Here is a 22,783-nt window from a genome sequence, read left to right as displayed (position 1 = left end):
AAGCTAGGCCCTGGTTTGTGCTAGCTATGCCATCGAGTTGTGTGACCACTGCATGGGAAATGTTTCTCTGTTATGTTTTATGCTGTTTGTGAACAAAAGCATTTCAAATAAACAAAAAGTAGTTTTTGCTGATGCAGAGATCAGACAATGAAACCACATCCCTCGCTGGGACCGAGGAAGAGGATAGCTGCAAGCTGTGTTTCTACAGGAGATATCTTTGCCAAACCTCAATTTGAGCCGGTTACCAAGTAAGGAACAACAAACTGAGTTTAAGAATCCACTCTGCACGAGGGACTGTTTAGCCAAAGCCACCTTTGGGTTCCCAGCGCTGGGACCTTGTCTTCGAGGCGCTGTGTGTGCAGGAATGCACGCCTTTCACCTCTCAACCAGTGCATGTGGCAGTCTGCAGCTGAAACTGTAGTTTCTCTACTTCAAAGAAATGCTTGAGTAAATTTCTTTGCAAAAGCAAGATAGGGACATTAATCGTGCAATGGAAAACACATTAGTGTGTCTCCTCCAAGCAGTGACTAATATGTGGTTTGCATTCAGTGACTAATCCGTATTCCAAAAGGAAGCCGAGGGGCTTAGCCCAGACTTCACGTAGCACGACATGCCATGTGTTTAGGGCTGACATCACTTACTCCATGGAGACACTGTCAGACAGCCTGGAAAACATGTCAAACCAGCCCAGATCTAACACACAGCACACCAGCTGCCCCAGGAACAGCCCAAACGTCCCACTAAACAATGGGACACATTTACCTAATGTGCATGCCATTTATATTTCCATCCAAGGAGCTTGAGGCCTCTCCCCAAAAAACAATAACACAATGCTCATAATGGGCTGAACGGCGAGGGTGTGGCGTTACGGCCAGAGCTGCAAATGGGGATCCAGGTTCCAGCCTCGGCGTCGACTCAGCATCATGTGATTTTGGGCGAATCATTTAGTTTCCTATGCCAATAAAAAAAATGTGACCTTGTGTAATGTAACTGGTGCTCATATAAAGCGCGCCAATACCTTCGGGTAAAACAAAAACAAAATGTCTGACTTACTTTTTGCTTAATACTACATTTAGAGAAATGTGAAAACTGTGGAGATCACAGTTGCATATTTCTGTCTTTTCCATTGACTTTGCGTATTTGTCTATTCAAATAACGTTGAAAATATGCCAGCAAAACAGGCTAATGGTAACAAAAAGTGCAAAAAAAGATGTAAAGCAATCAAGATAGCACATGTGTTATTAGCTCCCACTGGACCACATGGTTTACCACTTGCCAGAGGCAGTTACCAGCTACAAATGTAGTGCGGTTATCATTCCATTGCAGTATTACCCCAGGATTTACCCCACTGCTCTGAATGATTATCTAGGCATCTCCAAGAGTTTGCCCGCTACTCCGCGCCCACACTTTCGGCGTGTAATGTAACAAAGGACTTTAGGAGGTGAAGTAATCTGCTTACGAACACCCATTGTGGCCAAGTGGACTAGCCTGTTAGAACCCAGGTCTTTCAAAGCTACGGTGGGTAACTTACCCATTGGACCACATTGTGTTAGTAGGTCCTAGGTTGCTAACGTTCTGTCTGTCACTGTACACCACACTACATAAAAGTGTTTTTCTTCGAAGGCAGCTCCTTATTGTTGTAGTGTAGTAACATCATCATCATATAAACTTTATTTGACAGTTAAGTCATAAAAGCGCAGACAGTAAAAACATTCATCAAAGTTCAATACAGTCTAAAAACATTCATGAAAAAAACGTTTTATATAAATATTTAAGATGCCATTAAATTCCTTTGACAACTATCGAATGCATTATTTAAAAAGAGAAAAAAATGTTCTAAAGCTAAAAACATTGCTACCCTGTATCAAAAATCATTATATGAGATAGGGAATAAATCAGTAAAACACAGAATCTACCACTGCCAGTGAAAACTAATACGCCCTTACTTATACATGTGATTACTATTGCTACAAGTGTGCAACATGGTACTAGACAGCAGCATTAATGACCATCTACTGTCAATCCAGGAGCAACATTTTTGATCGAATTGCCCATGCCCGCTTTTAAAAACTTCGCCACAGCTATAGCAATAGGTGGTGTAGGGTCTGAGCATAAGATTCGCAAGGCCTTAGCATATCTTCTGATAGCCATTAATTTACAAATTGGCTTTCTCCACTTGCAGCGTGGTACGGCGTAGAGTGGACAGAAGAACAATATGTGGCTTACTGACTCCTGCTGGACCAAACCCCCAAAACATCTGTCATTGGTTGGACCCGCCCATTTACCAGTAAATGACCTTGTCGGGAGGGTGCCCACCGTGAGTTGGAAATAGAGTTTACGGTCATAAGGCTTTGCAATCATATCCCAGTTCTTCTCTAACACGGGCGAGGACTTAAATTCAAGAAAACGTCCGGTGAGGTGGGTAGAGAATCCTTTAGAACATATTGATGAGAAGACCATTTCCCAATATCTTTCCTTCAAGATTTTTTTAGAAGGGAAGACTGCATTTAGTGGATCAACCCATAATTCAGACATACCCAGACTCACTAGCAAAGATCTAATCTCCTTCAACCACTTAATTTTATGGAAGGAATCGATTTTAATGATATCCATGAGGCCCTGGGCATAGTGTGAAAGTTCCTCAGTGCTCCATACTCTACGCCAAAATAATAAAGGGCGGAGCCTGGCCAGATCTTCTACTGCTTTCCTTCCTAGGTCTAGAAAGAGTGGTGTCAGTGGTGCACTTTGTGGGACACTAGTAACTTTGCGCAGAAACTCATTCTCCACCAGGGTCAGGCGCTTCAAGTTTTCAAACCCCCACAATTCGGCTCCATAAAGGGCCGAACTCAATAACTTAATGCCATAAATGTCAAGTACTGGACTGTTCGGTTTAGTTAGTGAGGTTTTAAACTTGTTTAGGAGAATCCCTGATTGCTGTTGATGTTTCAAAACAGACAAGTCAATTTGGCTATTCCAGTGCATATCCCTTTGGAGGGTAACACCCAGATAGGTAAAAGCATTAACCTGCTCCAGAGGAAGTTTATACATATAGACGCTACCTCTAAAGGATTTATGTTCATTAAAAGACATGAATTTAGTCTTGGCAGTATTCATTTCTAGACCACGCAGAAGGCAAAAGTCTTCGAACCGTTGCAGGGCTCTCTTGAGGCCGCTTGGTGTTTTGGAGATAATCAAAGTGTCGTCCGCGAACATGAGGATTGGAATACGGGTACCTGCCAGCACCAGAGCATCTGTGGGGGCCAAGGAAAGGTAGTCGGCCACCCCGTTGATGAAGAGCGAGAACAGGGTAGGCGCCATGACGCATCCCTGTCGCACTCCCCTTTCAATGGGGAAGGATTCCGTAACCTCACTGTGTGTCCCCCAACGAACCCGGGCAAAATTATCCTCATGTAAGTGGACGACTAGTGTCAGTAACTCCGGGGCCATCCCCAACTCCTCCAAGACTCGCCATAATTTACTGCACGGTACTAAATCGAAAGCTGCCCTCAAATCAACGAACACGGCGTACAGAGCCCCTTTGCCCAAAGCCACTGTCCGCCAATGAAGGGTGATAAAGCGGAAGACTTGATCAATTGTGCTTGTTAGGGGGCGGAAACCAGCCTGCAGTGGACTCAAAATATTATTTTCTTCCATCCAAGTCTGCACCTTACTCAAAACTAATCTACCCATAATCTTCTGCATCGAGTCGATTAGACTAATGGGCCTATAATTGCCTGCAACAGACTTGTCTCCTTTTTTGTACACCGGGATAATTTCTGCCCCCTTCCATGAAGGAGGGACAGCAGCTCCTTGAGCAATTGCATTTGTCAGATAGACAATATATAAACGCCAAGTTTGTTTGTCATTTAAAAAACATCGCCAGGGAGACAGTCTATACCCGGTGCTCTTCCCTGGGTTACTGTGTCTAACGCCTTATCAACTTCTTCTAGAGTAAAAGCCACCCCTTCATAAAATGTATATGAAAATGTACCATAGCTCTCTTCACTAGCACTACTGGCATACTGCGGCTTAAAATATTCGACCCACTGATGCTGGACAACATTATTCTGGGGGCGGACCGGGCATCCTCCCCTATCCCATTTATACGTATCCCAGAATAGTTTTGGATTCTTAGTCACACACGCTTCTTTTAATTCCTGCCACTTACACTCATCCCACATCTTTTTTGGCCTCCAACTGGGTTTTCCTATAACAACCCCGTGCCACTCTTACATTACTTGGATCCCTCGTTCTTAGAGCTAACCCCAGGTTGGTACGTGCTTGTCGACAAGCCTCATTATACCAGCCTTCAGGTTTCATGCTCATTTTACTTCTGCTGTGCCCGACTTGCAGAAATAAGTTTTTAGTCGAGCAAAACATTTATTGTGGGCATCAATCATAAAGGAATGAAAATCCCCATTAGCAGCACTAAACCCCAGTTCTTCTAATACATTGCATACATCCTTTTTTATAGAGACCAAGGTATCGGGTTGCTCAATAACTTTGCTCCACTTAAGGTGGCGCATATCATTGGATAGAGCAAGGTCTGGGATAATTGCATCTTGGGTTGCTGCTACAACTCCATCTGTATCCATATTAAATGAAGAGGTCAGGGGGTTGTGGTCGCTTTCAATACGACCCATTACTACCATGTCCTTAAGGCAATGCCACAATTTTAAATGGACAAGCAAATAATCTATGCGACTAGACCTATGGCCATTATCGTATGTCCTAGTGCCCTGTCTGTCTGATGGCGTTCGGCCATTGGCAGCCCTTAGTTGTTTCCCTACACATAGCCCCTTCAGTTGAATGGCCACCTCGGTCAATTTTTTTATGGGTGCCAGCTCAAGTTGGGGGATACCCCACCTGAAGTCTTCCTCCTCCGTTAGACTCTGATCTTCATGCCCTAGCGACTCAAATGTCATATTAAAATCCCCCGCTACGAGTGGCAGGGTATGGCTGGACATGGCCTCAAGCTGGTCATCTAGGGCTGATATTATCTCTGACTTTTTCCCCCCCGGATGACCTCTTGCATAGATGTTAAAAATATCAAAGCTTTTACCTGAGGGAAAACTAAGTCTCACTGCAAGAATGTCATTGTTCAATACAAATAGTTGGTGAATATTGCAGCTTAAGACCTGCCTAGCCCAGAGCACTAGTCCTCCTAACGGACGGCCTTTATCCTTCTTTACCCCGGGGACATGAAAGTTAAGATAACCCAGCCGAAACACAGGCTCCACCAACCGAGTCTCCTGGAAGAGGCAAATGTCGAATTTCTCAATGAAATACGACCGTTCGGGGGAGGCTAATTTAGATCCCAAGACCCTATATTCCAAGATACCATCGACATAGCACAATTTTTGCTGGGTGGGCCACCAACACTATTGTCCCCCCAGCCAGTTAGAAAATGGCGCCTATTTTCTATGCTCGACCCATAAGATAAGGTAAGAATTGTTTCTCCCCCAGGCTGGTTTGGTGGTAGGTCACAACCCAAACAATTTGAAGCTATACTCTCTACACTTGGTTGGTTTCCATTAGGCTCGATAACCAATACCCCAGCCCGGGAACTAGCCTTGTCAACAGATAAATTTGTTCTCTTTACTAATTTATCATCCTTAGGTACTGCTACATCATCCCTCAGTCTGCATTCAGGTGATCGTCAATCGCAGTCTTCCAGGCCAGACAACATATCATATCTATTGGACATCCTTATTCCCTCAGTGTTACTCCAATTCTGTGACCCCCCCATCTAGTGGCATTTTCCTGGGAACAATATGTGTTGTTGGATAGAAATAGGTCAAGGGTAGCGACTGAAATCGTGTTACTGAACCTAGCTGGGCCCATTTACAAATGTGTTCAGCAGCCCTTCTATCCCTAAAGTTGATAATTACACAGTCCCCCACAATAGACTTTTTACGTGGCCCCACCCAATCAACACGTCTAGCGAACAAAATTTCAGCTGATACCATGGTAGGGACTGGCCGGTTGAAATTAAGCCAGTGGATACATTTATTCTTAAGCTCCGAATACACCTCCCTTTTGTTCTGGCTCAAAGGAGGAACCCCCTTAAGGATCACCACATACGGGATAGTTTCTGGGGGAATATTTATACATGGTAAACTTATCGAGGGTGGTACACAAGGGATTCTATTCGCTTGAGGTTGCAGAATTACAGACCTGCTAACTTCCCCTAACTCTGCCCTTCCACTCAGCATGGGTTGATTGGACACTGCTCGGTTACTTGAAGAAAATAGAGGGGAAGTATGCGTTGTCACAGCAGAGACAGTGACATCGACTATTTTATTTGCGGGCTGCGGGATAGTGGGGTGAACAACTTCATTAATACACCCAATCAAGCTCGTTGGTTTATCAATTACCCCAATGGCCCGGTTTCCACCCCGCGCCTTGGCCGAAGCGAACAATATTTCGAGGCACACAAGTCTATATTCAATAATGTCAAGTCTATCGTGGATGGGGAGACATGTGTTTTTTAAAGATGAGTTCCAACTTGGTCCAGAAGGCTGATCCCAGCTCAGCAGGTAACACGTCGCCAGGACTTGGTGACAATGAGATCACTTCGGTAGGAGGTTGGCATATAGCGGGGCTATGGGAAGTTACTGGCGTCATGCTCTCATCTGCTATATTAGCTTTCTGGATTTTTACTTTTCTTCCTTTAGCGTGCACGCCCCCCACGCTTCCTTTTGGAGGTTGGGCCCACCGTTGATTGAGGTACTCCTGGATTAGAACTATAGGCGTATCGGGTCTTAACACTAGATGTCGGCGATACAGAATGCATGTTGTGAGGGTTGGGAACCTTTCTTGTGCCCAATGGGGCATCTTCACTTGCAGGAAGACAAGGCGAGCATCCAGCGGATTGCAATAACTGGTTCCCCTCATGCTCCCCAGGGCTGCCTGACATGATAGTGTCAGTAACTTGTTGAGGGATTGGCGACCGAGCCTTAGCCAGGCTTCCCATAGATGAACGTTTGTCAAATGTAATGTCCAATGATAGTCTCTTTTCTGTCAGCTCAATTTCGTGAGCTAAAACAGAGGACGCTCTTATGTGAAATTGGTCCAAAGTTCCTACAATTGACCCACCAGTTATTGATTTCCTGCCTTTCCCAACCTTGAGGGTGGTCATTATGTAGAGGAAGATAAAAACACCTACTCTTTTGAATGACTAGTAATTAAAATTCAATTTCACTGTCAAGGTGGTTAGGCATGCACTGACCTTAGATTACAGATGTTAGAGGGGGGTCCCGTCCCGTCCTTGACCGTTCTCGAACGGGCTCAAACGGGCCCGCCCTTGGCCCGACGCGAAGCAGGAGCGGCAAGGAGTTAAGTAGGCATCCTCAGCAGGCAAAGCAGTCACAGGTGCGATCAGCGCACAGGGCCCCTGGGACTTGCAGTCCCTCCAGCAAGTTACTTCCTCAAAAACGGACGCAAGGAGCTAAGTAGGCGTCCTCAGCAGGCAAAGCAGTCACAGGTGCGATCAGCGCACAGGGCCCCTGGGACTTGCAGTCCTTCCAGCAAGTTCCTTCCTCAAAAATGGACGCAGCGGCTGGCAAGGAGCTAAGTAGGCATCCTCAGCAGGCAAAGCAGTCACAGGTGCGATCAGCGCACACGGCCCCTGGGACTTGCAGTCCCTCCAGCAAGTTCATTCCTCAAAAACGGACGCAGCGGTAGTAACATAACACAAGAAAACGAAGATTGGACAAGCTAGACTATTGTAAAACACAAAAATTATACCATTGAATATTCCTGGTCCTACCTGCTTAAGGTGTCTTAATCAGCACAGGCTAACCACATAAAAGGCTCGGCTCAACTCTTCATAGCTGGAAATAGCCTCCTCTACAAGCTTCTACCAGGCTTCATACCGGGAGAGAGCAAGGAAGCAGCATGCCGGATCCTAGACACAGTTGTATTCTACCTTCTCATTGACAAGCTTCAACCAGGTTTAATACCAGGAGAGAGCACGGAAGCAGTATGCCGGATCCTAGACACAGTTGTATTCTACAGTCTCATTGACAAGCTTCAACCAGGCTTCACAACAGGAGAGAGCACGAAAGCAGCATTCCGGATCCTAGACAAAGTTGACTTCTACCTTCTCATTGACAAGCTTCAAGCAGGTTTCATACCAGGAGAGAGCACGGAAGCAGCATGCTGGATCCTAGACACAGTTGTATTCTACCTTCTCATTGACAAGCTTCAACCAGGCTTCCTACCAGGAGAGAGCACAGAAGCAGCATGCTGGATCCTATACACAGTTGTATTCTACCTTCTCATTGACAAGCTTCAACCAGGCTTCAGACCGGGAGAGAGCACGGAAGCAGCATTCCGGATCCTAGACAAAGTTGACTTCTACCTTCTCATTGACAAGCTTCAATCAGGTTTCATACCGGGAGAGAGCACAGACGTGGCATGCTGGATCCTAGACACAGTTGTATTCTACCTTCTCATTGACAAGCTTCAACCAGGTTTCAAACCCAGAGAGAGCACGGAAGCAGCATGCCGGATCCTAGACACAGTTGTATTCTACTTTCTCATTGACAAGCTTCAACCAGGCTTCATACCGGGAAAGAGTACAGAAGTAGCATGCCGGATCCTAGACACAGTTGTATTTTACCTTCTCATTGACAATCTTCAACCAGGCTTCATACCAGGAGAGAGCACGGAAGCAGCATGCCAGACCCTAGACACAGTTGTATTCTACCTTCTCATTGACAAGCTTCAACCAGGCTTCACGCCAGGAGAGAGCACGGAAGCAGTATTCCGGATCCTAGACAAAGTTGACTTCCACCTTCTTATTCACAAGCTTCAACCAGGTTTCAGACTGGGAGAGAGCACGGAAGCAGCATTCCGGGTTCTAGACAAAGTTGACTTCTACCTCCTCATTCACAAGCATCAACCAGGTTTCAGACCAGGAGAGAGCACGGAAGCAGCATTTCGGATCCTAGACAAAGTTAACTTCTACCTTCTCATTGACAAGCTTCAACCAGGCTTCAGACCGGTAGAGAGCACGGAAGCAGCATTCCGGATCCTAGACAAAGTTCACTTCTACCGTCTCATTGACAAGCTTCAACCAGGCTTCAGGCTGGGAGAGAGCATGCAAGCAGCATTCCGGATCCTAGACAAAGTTGACTTCTACCTTCTCATTCACAAACTTCAACCAGGTTTCATACCAGGAGAGAGCACGGCAGCAGCATTCCGGATTCTAGACAAAGTTGTATTCTACCTTCTCATTGAAAAGCTTCAACCAGGCTTCAGAATGGGAGAGAGCACGCAAGCAGCATTCCGGATCCTAGACAAAGTTGGCTTCTACCTTCTCATTCTCATTCTCCTGGACCTATTGGCCAGGTCTTAAACAATACATCCCTGCACTGTACTCGAAATTCTAAAAAATAGAATGGTTCTGTGGGGAGCTGTTCTCCTCATACCTCAAGAAAGGGTGTCAGTATGTAAGACTGACTAACACTCTCCAACTCCTCAGTGGTCAGGCAAGGCAATCCGCAAAGTTATTTTCTGTCTTCCACTCTATTCCATTTGCATATAGAGCCATGTGTTGCCTTCCACAAACATTGCTTTTTCTGTAATTCTCCCCTCAAGACATTGAAAATGCACTCCAGATTTTATCTGACAGTCAGTCTTAGCGCTGTGAGATTGATGAATCATGGGATCCGCTTGCGTGCTTGGAGTACTACTTAACCTGAGAAACTATAAGTAGCATTTTAAGCACTCCCAAACCTAGATGACTACTCTCCGCTGATGAACGGCAATGTCCAAAAAAAACGTCTCTACGGATTCCCAGCAATGGGTATACTATCATGGCTGATGAAAACTTTCTGCTTGTGAGTTACACTATTATGATCTGCAATAACCAGAATGCTCTTGGTTGAACAGGTGCTGGTATCCCAGTAGTGTGCCCCCCTCGACCACTTTAAATAAATAAATATAAAGCTGGATGCATGAGCTCATGAGCTGTGTGCCTGAGAAAAATAATATTTATTTATTGCAACTACTTGATGTACCACGGTGAGAAAGAAAATGCACCTCTTATATGTGTAGAGGAATAGACATCTGAAGTATGACCAACTATTGAGTTGGTAAGTCCTTACGAAGTCAATAGGACAAGTCAGAGCTTCCAGACATATGATGCACAACCTTAGCTTGGGAATGGATGGAAGTAACACAAGAAGACAGGGTTCATAGACAGAAAAAGAGGAAGATGCAAACATTCTGGAACCAGAGTCAAGGACCAACCAGGGCAAGAAGTATTAAATTGATAATCTGGGATCAAAGCACGCATGGGAGAAGAAGACTACAGACCCATGTTCTGACTCGAGAGCCAGGTACCACAAACATGACGACCAAAACTTTAAATCATGAACTTATGGGATGACTATTATCCACACGTAAGCACTATTTTTCGCCTTACCATAGAAAGTGCAGACTTTCAAACAACAAACGACTTAAATCCTAAACACAGGTAAATTTAAAGTCACTGACATTCTATCTATAAAACAAAAAAATAAAAGGTCCTTAGTTATCTGAATCTGATGTACCCTTGATCTTTATAATTAAAAGATACTCGAAAATTTCTCTACATGGAGCTCAGACGGTATTGTACACCCCACCCAACTCGCAGTATGGCCCAGTGAGAAAGCATGCCTCCTTGGTGGGTGAGCGAATGTGCATCCTGAAGAGGGTATCTCTCTGACCTGCAATTCAGTGACAAAATAAAGGTTCTCGTTTAAGCAACGTTTTCAGAAACATCGCTCTTCAAAAGCACCCAGTAACAAGATGAGCCTTACCAAAATGGTTTGCCCGATGGGGCTGTGCCCTGCAACCTGAGAACATCTACACCCCTCACAATATCAGGAGTACAATTGGCCTTGAAGAGTGTTGAGCAGGACTTATCATCTACACGGTGAAACAAAACAAAATAGAAACAGCACACCCTTAAGTTTATCTGACCCATAGTTCTATATGTCAAAGCCAGGAATGGGCCCCCCACGACCCATGGACTAAAAATGAGACAGCACTAGAAAAATTGGACTCCATTGTTTCAGCTGTTAAAGACACAGAGACAGTTCTGGAAACCAAAATTGATTGCATTTCACTGGAACTAGGCCTGTCGAGAGCCGACCAGAAGAAATTAGTGGAGAAAATCACACAAATGGAGACCCATATTGGCCGAATTGGGCCCGGAAGTCACCAAAATAAAGGCTAACATAATTGACGTGTTGAACCGAATCAGATTCCTCGTATACCAAGCTAAAGATGCAGAGAATAAATCTTGGTGCAATAACTGAAGGATTATGGGGCTACCCAAAGGCAAGAAAGGGTAGGATATGGAGAACTACCATGAGACCTGGCTCAAAGAGGTCCTGCACCCGATGACTTGTCCAACTGTTTCTCTGTGGAGAGGGCGCACAGTGTTCCAGTGGCAGCTGCTAACCCGGGAAACCCACTTAGGACAATTGTGGCCAAAATCCACTATAAAGTCTTCTGCAAAGCCAGGAATTGGGTCCTCACAACGTAAACAACTTTCTGGTTCTGTTCCAGGATTACATTGCAGCAACAGCGAGAATGATCTAGAACAGTGAAGGCACAGCTGCATAGATTGGATCTGCACTTTATGCTCCTGTTTCCTACAAATTTCAACGCCATCCTGTCGCTGCCAAAGGGGGTGGGAGGTGAGGGTTATGGGAATCTAGATTCCCTATTTTGGTTATCGTTGTTGCTAGGTTGTTTCTTCAGGATGCAGACCCTACTTTAACAAAAAATGTACTGCTGCTCAAAACAACAGTAACTCGGCTCACGGGTAGTGAGATTGAGCAAAAAAGTGGGATGCCATGTTAAAAGCTTTGGATGTGAATCGATTATAGATGTTGAAGATGTACATGAATGTCCTTGTTATTGATAAGCTGGAAGCAGTGATTAATAATAAGAAGGTTAAAAAAAAACTACCTGGGAAACCCACGCCATTACGAGCAGCGACTGGATGCAAGTAGGTGTCGGCCAACGCAGCAGTCTTGCGGAGGTCATCAGACCATCCGGTATGCATTACCTCAGATGAGGAGATTAGGACTTCAAGAGAGGATATTGAGGAGAGCGATGATGAACTACCCCATCTCACTACTGGAGCTGCAGATGAACCGCTGTAGATAAGAGACTACATTGCACAACATGTTTGTCACCGATTGCTGCATTAAGAGGGGTTTCATTTTTCCATAGTCTCTTTTCACATACAGAAAATCTTTAAAAAAGCATATTTTACCATTTTAGATGTGGGGTAGCCATGAGAGCGGACCAGATGAGGTGCTATCCTATCCTGGCTTAAGACTTTTCCCCTCTTTGCCATAAGCCTTCCATATTGATGCTATTGTTGTTACTTATGGCACACTTTTGCTCAACATGCCTGTTTATGATGTCGGGATGACTATTTGAGTTTGGGCTCAGAGTACTGGCTTACAGAGTCCTGGGGAGAGGTCTTTTAGTTGGGGTACTTTTTCTACTACACATCCACACACATTCTTCACACCAATCTTAAATATGGGCAGGCAGGGTCTGCTCTCACTCAAGTAGGAATGGCCGGTGCTAAGGAGCAATGAGTGGGGGTTGACTCCTTGGGGACATTTTCTAAAGAGTGACAGCAGAGACTGTACAGCCACAGGAACATGTCAAACAAAACTAGAAAATACATGCTACTCACCTGGAGCACTAGTGGCCTAGGCATGTGATTAAACATATTCTGTATAGACTCCCAAAGTCATTAAAAGTTGCCAGTGTAGTTCTGGTGGGGCTTAGGGGGATCTGGTAATGTAGGCTTCTCCTGGGAAGTTGACATCTTTTGAAGCACACATAAACAACTACTTCACTCAGTTCTCCTATCAAGCAGTATTGTTTGCTGTCCAGGAAGATCTAGCGGTACTCCTCTGGAGGCTCGTTTACATTCTAGTAGCGACCCACTCGGCCCCACTCACATTACCAGATCCTCCTGGACCCCACCCAAACCACACTGGCAATTCTTGCCGACTATGGGAGTCTATACAATCCTTGCACAGGAGTAGCTGAATTGAGCCCATTGGTGCTCTCAGCAATATTTGATTAGCGTCCATTCTCTGTTTTTCTCAGGCTCATATATTCTTGGAGTCCCGATGATGAGCCTTCTATCTGTCTAAAGGATCGAAACATCGTCGACTAGTTCTATGGACCCAATTTGATTGTACAAAAGAATAAAATGGGCAGTGTTGTTCTTACTTGATACACACTCTTGATCACGTATTGTCACACGTGTTTATCACTTGTATTTGAGCACCAAGCACATTTATCACCACACACCCATGGTGCCATCACATTGTTTTTAATGTTTTCATTTATATACAGTTGAATAAATTGATCATTTGAGGTATTTGTACATTAAATGAGATAGCTATGGTCTTGGGACCACTGTTTCCTTATGCATCAGCTTACCCAGGTTTACAGATGACACTGGGGTTTCCTTATTACTAATACGCTCACATACAAAGGATGCACATGAAAACGTTGTCATACTTAGGGGCACATTATGATCGCGGACGGACTTGAGTCCGTCCGCGACCATAGCGGAGGAGGGAACCTCCGCATATCCTGCGGAGTTCCCTCCTGTGCAATTAGGATGTGACCGCCACCCTGGCGGTCACATCCTCTATTTTTAACATTACGGCGGGTGCGGCTTCAAGCTGCACCCGCAGCAATGTTAAAAATGCACGCATTGCATTTGCATGCACAAAGTGGCAGGCACCGCGCGGTGCCTGGCGCTCTGTGCACGCAAATGCAGGGGGGTACCATAGGTACCCCCCATGTGCACCCCCCACCCCCTCTTCACCCCTGGGGGCCCGCAACGGGCCCCCAAACAAGAATCCGTATGCCTTTGCACGGCGGACATGCCGCCGTGTAAAGGCATTAAAATATAGACATCCTAATATGGTGGACGGTGTCTGAGAGACACCGCCACCATATCAGGCCTCTTCTGCCGCGGTTGTAAGCCAACCGCGGTGGAAAAGCAGCGGACCTAAACCAGGACCCACCAGCCATCCTAATGTGGCGGTGGGTCTCTGGTGGGTGCGCAGAGGATTTGCCGCATCCTCCGGGCCGGCGGTGGCTTCCGCCGGCCCGGAGGATGCGGAAAATCCTCCATCATAATGAGCCCCTTAGTACATAAACTCACTGTCTAAGGAGGAAATATGGTCTCAAAGAGCAAAACACTATTATTCCTAGAGGTTCCTATCTTCAAGAGAAAGTCCACCCTAAAACGCTCATCCGCAGATGATGCCCTAAGGATTCGGAATAGAGGAAGCATATGGAGAAAGGCCATGGCACATCGTATAAATGGGGAGCAATAGAGAACGGTGAATAATTAAATAGGCAGAGAATTGATAAAACTGCAAAGTAGTGAGGAGCCTAGAGCCAAAGTGTCAATGAGGCTTACAGGTTGTGTGTGTTCATTGAGGGTCATTTTCAAAGTGTGTACTTCTCCATTCCTTATTTGGTTTGTTCCCTTGTGTCCCAAGGCAATTCTGCTTGAGTTGTGTATAGTCGCACGCATTCACACAGGATTGGCGTAAGAGGAAGCAGGCATTTTCCAGTAGTTTGGTCTGTAACTTCAAGGTGGTCATAGAAGCATTGCTCTGTTTTAAGGCGAAGATACAAGATTTTCTCCCCCGCATGGATTATAGAGGGTTAATTGTCATAACCATAAATAATACTATTTCCTCTAATAAGGGAATTATTGGAACAGATAACATTCATTGTGAATTTGAATGGGCACAAAATGGACAAGGCATTAAAGAATCAAATGGGTCATTCTGAATACAAATTATATCCCTGCAGCCTTTTCAGGATTTTGTGGCTAATCCTTTTTGTGACTGCCTAAATACCCTTGTGAGTGCTCTGAACCGATTAACCAGAAAGGAAGGAACATTTGTTTTGAATAAGAGCAGCAAGGAAGAATTTTAGTGCTGAAGTAAGTTTTCATTTCTTCTTCCTTTCTGAAATAATGAGATCCTACTAACAATGGACTGTTGCTGTCTTTTCTAACACCTGCAGTGCAGTGACCTGTGCTAATCTGCGTTGCATTATTGTAACACAAACCCAGTCTTGCATGTATACTGCTAAAATGTAAACCATAAAAGCTGAAGTTTATCTAAAATATCGAAGTTAATATGTAACCTCATGCGAAATTCAGTAATAAGTAAACAGTTAAAATAGAAAGTCCATAACTAGATAAGCAACGAATAATTTAACAACTCTATTTTGTATATTTTTTAAACTTTAAGCAAAATATTTATAAGTCTCACTTAAAATGCTTACAGAATAATAATGAACAAATCTAAACTACATACACATAATTAAAACAAGCATTTACAATGCAATAGGGCTCGCAGCATTAAAGTTTGAGTTATTGGCATTGTGTATGACAATGCGTTGCATACATTTCCCGAAAACTCTGAATTGGTGTATAAAGATGATTTGCAAACTGTCATATGTTGCTCAATAATAAGGAGAGTTGGGAATAATTATGCTATGCTATCTTTTGCTATCCTGTGCTTTTTTATTATGCTGTGCTGTGTTTTGTTATGCTATGCTGTGTGTTGTTATGCTATGTTTTGTTATGCTATGCTGGTGAGGGTTTGTGAGGGTGTGTGAGGGTGAGTGAGGGTGTGTGAGGGTGAGAGAGGGTGTGTGAGGGTGTGGGGGTGTGAGGGTGAGGGGGTGTGAGGGTGAGGGGGTGTGAGGGTGAGGGGGGGATGAGGGGGTGTGTGAGGGTGAGGGGGGGATGAGGGGGTGTGTGAGGGTGAGGGGGGTGAGGGTGTGAGGGTGAGGGCGTGTGAGGGTGTAAGGGTGAGTGAGGGTGTGTAAGTTTGAGAGGGTGTGAGGGGGTGTGAGGGTGAGGGGGTTTGAGGGTGAGGAGGTGTGAGGGTGAAGAGTGAAGCATTGTGCAGCGTGCACATAGTAAGTGTGTGTGCAGGCAGTGTATGTGTTTGGAAATAGCACTGCACTTTTAGTAATTTTTGAACAATTTACGCTAGAAAATTCTTTTATTTTGTTAAAATTGCAGATTATTCAGCAGATGGTCGATTATGTGGCAAATGCAGCAAGTCTATGATTATGCGAAAATTGCAGCAGACACACAATCGTATCTTTTCATTGGGCCTGGCTATTACTAATGCGCTCCATTTACAAAAATAGTTTTTTTCTCAAGCCCAAGCCCTCTCCTCAATTGATATTTTGAGTGAAAGTAAAGGTCAAATGGCGTGTGCTGTCACTTCCTCTACCCCTCACATTTTGGTGAATTAACGTCTCTGCTACGCACCCCCTCCCCCAAGTATTATTTGCTTTGAAGTGTCTGAAGCGAGTGCTCAAGTCGCAGTGGCGGAGGTCGCTGGGGTAGTTGAGGTGTGCAGTTGCTGGAGTGGTGGTGCCTGTTTTTTGTCTGTTGCACTGTCCCTGGGTGAGATTGGGGCGGAGTATGTCAAGTTGTTTTGGTGAATGGGAGGAGGAAGAACCTGTAGTGATCAGCACAAATTGTTGGATAGGGTAATGAGGAGAGGGTGTGGCCTAATGGCCAGAGCTGCCGACTTTGGAGCTGGGGAGCCACGTTCCTAGCATCCTGTGATTCTGGGCCAATCACTTAACTCCCTGATCATATGAACAATGAATGTGTCTTTGTATAACATAACTGGTGCGCATGCAAAACACTCCAATACCCTCGGGTCGAATTCGCGCTAAATAAATCTGCAATAAGAAAACAAAATGGGGACTCTGCTGTTTGGAGCTGTGCTGTTAGTGTTTTGGGGCTTCAGCTGCCTTTCTGGTTCTATATAAACAGGGACATTACTGATGATTACGGCGCAGCTTGAGACACCAGACAAGCGGGCGGAGAGTCACCTTTTGCTATTTGCTATTTATGTGGCATTTGCGGCTCAAACGATAACGGGGAAATGTGGTGATAAATGGATCATTGGTCGGATTACCGGAGCAGGAAGGGACGCTGCATGCAGACGACATCTCCGTATATATTATCCGCCGGCAGCAGACAGCAGCCTGGGTTTAAACAATAGGATTTGAATATTACGGGGGTGTCAACCAAATAAGGGTTAGGCGAGGTCTGAAATGTTCTTTCTTAATCTGGGGGAGAAGAGTCCAAGAAAGTTGGCATTTAAAAAAAAACTATTTTGATTGTTAGTGATTTTGTCTTGCACGGAAGTTAAGACGTAAGCAAAAACGAAACCGTGGGCAAAAACGAAACTTGCCGTGGGGCGGGACTTCTGTCTTCAGAAGCCCGCGCCCACGGAGTGGCTGGCCAGAAAAGCAGTGCTGGTGACGCGGGGCTCCCATGCCCGAGGGAGAGCCCAGCGGAGGATGCATTAGTCTGGAGTGGCGGTAAGTGGGGCTTGGGGGGAGGGAGGTGCGTGTGTGTGTATTGTGCGCTGGTGTGTGGGTATGTGTGCGATGGCGGGGGTGTCTGTATGAATTGGTGCGTGTGCTTGTGTGTAGGTGCACTCGTGTGTGTGCGCATGCATGCAGGGGGAGGTGTGGATGTGTGGTACAGCTTTCCAGGAGAGGAGACAGGAGCTGGGCACAGCGAGCGCGTTCACGTGCGCGTGGCCCGCTCAATTCCGAGCACGCTGTGGTAAATAAAATATTACCCTGGCATAATTTCTAGGCATTAACAATTAGCATGTATCAAATGAGAGGCAGAGAGTCCGTGGTGTCCAAGTTAAAAGGGCTTTATTCCAATAACTCGAGTTAAGCGAGAATCTGTTCCATCACCACTGAGGTTCAGGAAGGGTCTTCTAACATTATTTACAGAGAACAACACATATATACATTTTTCCTTGTACATAGGGAAGAGCGCCCCAGGCAGAGCATGAAAGAAAGAGATAAGAGCATGTGGGCGTGCATGAGGGTGTACACTTGATGAGTCACAGGTGGGTGATAGGTGGGTGGCTACATAGAGGAGGAGTTACATGGCAGGCTGGAACTTTGCCCTACTTGTGCACGCAATTTGAGCATGACGTGCAATTGACGTGTAACTGGGAGGAGAGCTGACTTTCAGTCTAGTAGAGAGATCTTTAGTGTCAAGGCGACCAGCACGTCTGGTACTAACTGATATCTGAAGTCAGGGGATGTATTATCTGAAGCAAAGGTTGCTCATCACTAAGAATCAGAAAAAGCATATATTTCTTCGTTCATTGTGAGCTTTCTATGGGTGCAAGCACTGTGATTTACTTCAATGGAGACAGAGAGGCTAGGCCCTATCTTCCGCGGACGGGTTCTGTTTACCTTCCTCACTGGGCAGGAATGTGACTCTGTACAGCAAGCAGATAACTATTTTGCAAAACACTGTCTTGGCACCCTTTGCTGGGCTTCTTTCAGCTGAGCCAGAAATATGCGAGGTCAGAGATACGTAACTGTAGCTCTCAGAGTGTCTGGAGTCATGAAAACCCTAATTCAGAAAGTGGCTCAGACTGAACCACAAAAAGGGTTTGGCGTGATTTATTTAAAAGTGCACAATGCAAATACATGGGCCTTCAATGTTAGCTTAATATTTCTTACATGGGAGACTTGATGACTGGCATCCTAATGCAGGACGTAAATGCAGAGGCCTTGTGATTCAGGCCACTGAGAGAAATATGCATGGGTGACATGCACATATATGTAACATAGGGTACACGTAGGGGGCATCTTGGTCAGGCAAAATTTCATTTTCCACATTCCCTCCTTGTCCCCTACGTAACCCTTCAGGATACATCTATATTCATGAGACCGTATAGTTGATCATACAGCATCATTTGTTCGTCCTTAACCCTTTGTATACTTGGATGTGGAACACATGCAGTTGCACACAGGCCGCAAATGGCCGGGCCACACTGCAGACAGAGACAGCAACCAAATATCATAAGTAGGATCATTCCTAGGAAGGACAACACCTTCCATCCCCAAGCAGATATCACACCCCAGAGCCAACTGGACCAAGTCCATGTGCCTGGGTCTTGATGTATGACATGAGCAATCTTGTGGAGCCTTGTTATCGCTGCATACACAGATGGCGCGTTATTTGGGATGAAAACGCAACAACTAGATCGGATCACGCTACAAGCTCCGCCCCTATCCGCCAAGATGACGTCTAGAACGAGACGATTTTGAAGAACAACAAGTCTCATAGCAGACTGTTCCTGGGTCAAGTTCGCCAGGGCAGATGCAGTCACATTCACTACTGCCTCAAGAGTCCTTGTTAACTTGCGTATCAGTTTACTGTTTTGGACGGGACCTATGAAGAAGAAGAATCCTTTGTTGAAATCTGTATATTGCTCCCAAGCTGTTTCAGTCTGATCAATCCCTGAGGCATCTGTCTCTCTCCTTACTCTAACATGTTCTAGTCGTGAATCTCTATGATAATGGGATGGGGCCAAGAATACAGGTGGCAATAAGAATGCTATATAACAAGTCCCACCCCAGTCTAAGGGCAGATGTACATAGGCTGTCTGACCGCAAATGAAATAGGTATGGCGTGATGTTTTGAAAGAAGAAAGTCCTTTATCATTAAACTCTACCACAACTTTACACTCGCTGTGACCCATATGTACTGAGCCTTTCTGATTAACACATAAATCACCTTTTGCTGGTAGAACTGAAATAAACGGTGGACCTGTATTTTGCTTGGGCTGAACATTTAACATTATAAAATTAACGGATGCATTTCCCTGCTCGTACTCTTCATTCTCTAGATCGGTTCCCTTCCTTTGGGGAAATCCGTCTTTGTCTGGAAAACATGCTTCATTCATTACTTTATTCAGGTTTCCATATATCCAGCCACCTGGATAAGCTATGTACTTTCTATCTATTGAGGTCATTAAGGCAAACCATGCTCCACATGAACCATTGTGTGAGAACGGCAGAGGATAGAAGGGCAGAACTCCCTTCGCCTTTTGATAAGGTGGCAGTTGGCCACATACCCAGCAATCAGTCGCATTGCTGGTCTGATGAGAATGGTGTAACATTTGAATAAAAGTATTGTTACGCAATGCAAGTCGATATGACAATTCATGAGGTGGCAGTTCACTAAATGTATGCTCTATGGTGCTGTTACTGGAAGAGTGTATATGTGAGGAAATAGGAAAGAAAACATGTAGTAATAAACTGACACAGATTATAACAATGCACAGAATAAAAAGAATGATCAAAGTAACTATACATCTACTGCGTAATAACTTGCAGTACTTTTCTCTCGTTTTGCTCTTCTTACTATTCTCGTATGTGATCTTATACATGTCAGAAATCTAGTCTAACCGATTCACCACCGAGTGGACTTAGACAATTAAACTACGTCTGACTTACTAGATCTTAACTTAGATTTATACTCCTGCTGTGGAGTCTTTTCTAGTAAAGGCGGCGCAGGCGGCGCAGGCGGCGCAAGCGGCGCAAAGTCTGTATTGTCTTTTACTGAAGTACCAGATTGTCCAAAGTGTCTTTTACAGTGCTGAGCGTGGATCCATCCTTTGCGTCCTTCGACTTTTATTGCGGTCCTCGTGGTCAGTAGCACCAACTTCGGCGTCTTCCAACGTGGCTCAAGGGGGCTTGATCGATCAAAGTTCCGCACAAAAACGAAGTCCCCAGGGACTATGGCGTGTTCCTTGACCTGGGTGTTGTCAGGGAAGGCGGCAGCAACCTGTGAACGACAAGAGAGTAGTGCAGACATCAAGGAAGCCAGGTAATCTGTCAGCATGTTACTATCAACATCAGTTATTCTTTTAGGCATAGGCGTACCCCACATATTTGGCGGTCTACCGAAGACTACTTCATACGGGGATAGGCCTGTTCTGGAATGAGCTACCATAGGCATGTAAAAGAGGGCAACCGGCAAGGCTACCATCCAATCCACGCCTTTTTCTGCACATATCTTAGCAAGTTTTGTTTTGATTGTCTGATTATGTCTTTCTACAAGGCCTGCTGCTTCAGGGTGTCTTACACAATGGAATTTCCAAGTATATCCTAACAGAAGAGACACTTGTTTCATTAATTCAGAGGAGAATGGCTGACCGTTATCGGAATATACGCCCCGAGGCAATCCATACCTGGGGAAGTACTCGCGCACTAATTGCCTGGCTGTTGTCACAGCAGTATAATCTGGAACTGGATATGCTTCTGTCCATCTAGATAGTGCACACACAACTACCAAGACATACTTGTAACCTCTACATCTGTTCATTTGGATATAATCCATCTGGAGGACCTCAAAAGGGTGGTCAGGAGGATGAAATCCGCCTTGTTCCACCGGAATGCCTTTACCTGGATTGAACTGGCAACAGATCATACATGTTCGTACTTTCTGTTTCGCTGCTGCACGCATGTGCTTGTTAAACCAGATATTCTGTAAGCTGTCTATCATTGCCTTTTCTCCCCAGTGTGCTGGACTATGTGCTGTGTTTATGATTACTTGTACCATAGAATCTGGAAGAAACCATGTACCTTTTCCCTTAGTCATCCAACCTTGTTCAGTCTGGACCCCTCCTTGTTCAGTCCATTCCTTTATCTCATCTGCAGTGGCATGTGTCTGTATGTCGAGTACATCTTGAGTGGGATCCCTGACTGTCATACATGTTGTCAATAATGGTACCTCTCTCCTTGTCGTGTCTGTTGGTGTCTGGGCTGTCTGGGCTGTAAGCTTAGCTGTTCGGTCTGCCAGGTCATTACCCTGGGAAATGGTGTCTGTAACTTTGGTGTGAGCTTTGCACTTCAGGATAGAAATGGCTGTAGGTAAATGTATTGCTTCCAACAGGGCTTGAATGAGCTGGCCGTGCTGGATCTTGGTCCCATGGGAGGTCAAGAAACCTCTCTCCCTCCAAAGTACCCCGAAATCATGAACAACGCCAAAAGCATATTGTGAGTCAGTATAAATGTTTACTTTCAAGTGCTTAGCTCTTATGCAGGCTTGTGTCAGAGCGATGAGCTCTGCTGCTTGTGCTGATAGTGTGTCTATTTTCTGTGTCTCTATGACTTTAGTAGCAGTGGTCACAGCATAGGCTGCTACTAATTCTCCTGCACTTGTTCTCATGCATGATCCGTCTACATAGAGTGTTAAGTCTGGGTCTGGAAGTGCAATATCTGTCAGGTCTTGTCTTGGTTTCGTCACTATATTCAGTACTTCCACACAGTCATGTGGTGGTGCATTTACTGTACTTGAGGGCAAAAGTGTTGCAGGATTCAGAATATTACAACGTCTGATCTCTATGTGTGGTTGAAATAATGTCAGTTCATATCCTGTCAGTCTTGCTACAGTCAAATGTTGTGTCTGTGTCCTGTTTAAGAGAACCTCCACTGCATGTGGAACCTGTACTGTCAGAGGGTGTCCCAACACTATCGAGTCACTTTGTCTTATGGCTAGGGCTGTTGCTGCAACTGATTTCAGGCACGCAGGCAGAGCCTGGGCCACTGGATCTAGTGTACTAGAAAAATAAGCGCAAGGCTTGTGTTTTCCTGCTTGATCTTGTGTGAGGACAGATAATGCTGTTCCATCCTGTTCAGTTACGAAAAGCATAAAATGTTTGCTGTAACATGGAGTCGCTAAAACTGGTGCTTGACATAATGCTCTTTTTAATTCCTCAAATGCCAAGGTATGTTCTTGTGTTCAAGGGAGGACAGTCAAAGTGGCTGCCTCCTGTGTTGTCAATTGTATGAGTGGTTTGGCTAGATAGGCATACTGGGGAATCCATTGCCTACAGTATGAAGTGAGGCC

This window comes from Lissotriton helveticus, chromosome 4_2, assembly GCF_964261635.1.
Source record: "Lissotriton helveticus chromosome 4_2, aLisHel1.1, whole genome shotgun sequence".
Taxonomy (NCBI): Eukaryota; Metazoa; Chordata; class Amphibia; order Caudata; family Salamandridae; genus Lissotriton; species Lissotriton helveticus.
The sequence above is the reverse complement of the archived record's forward strand: the minus strand, read 5'-3'. Positions refer to the sequence as shown.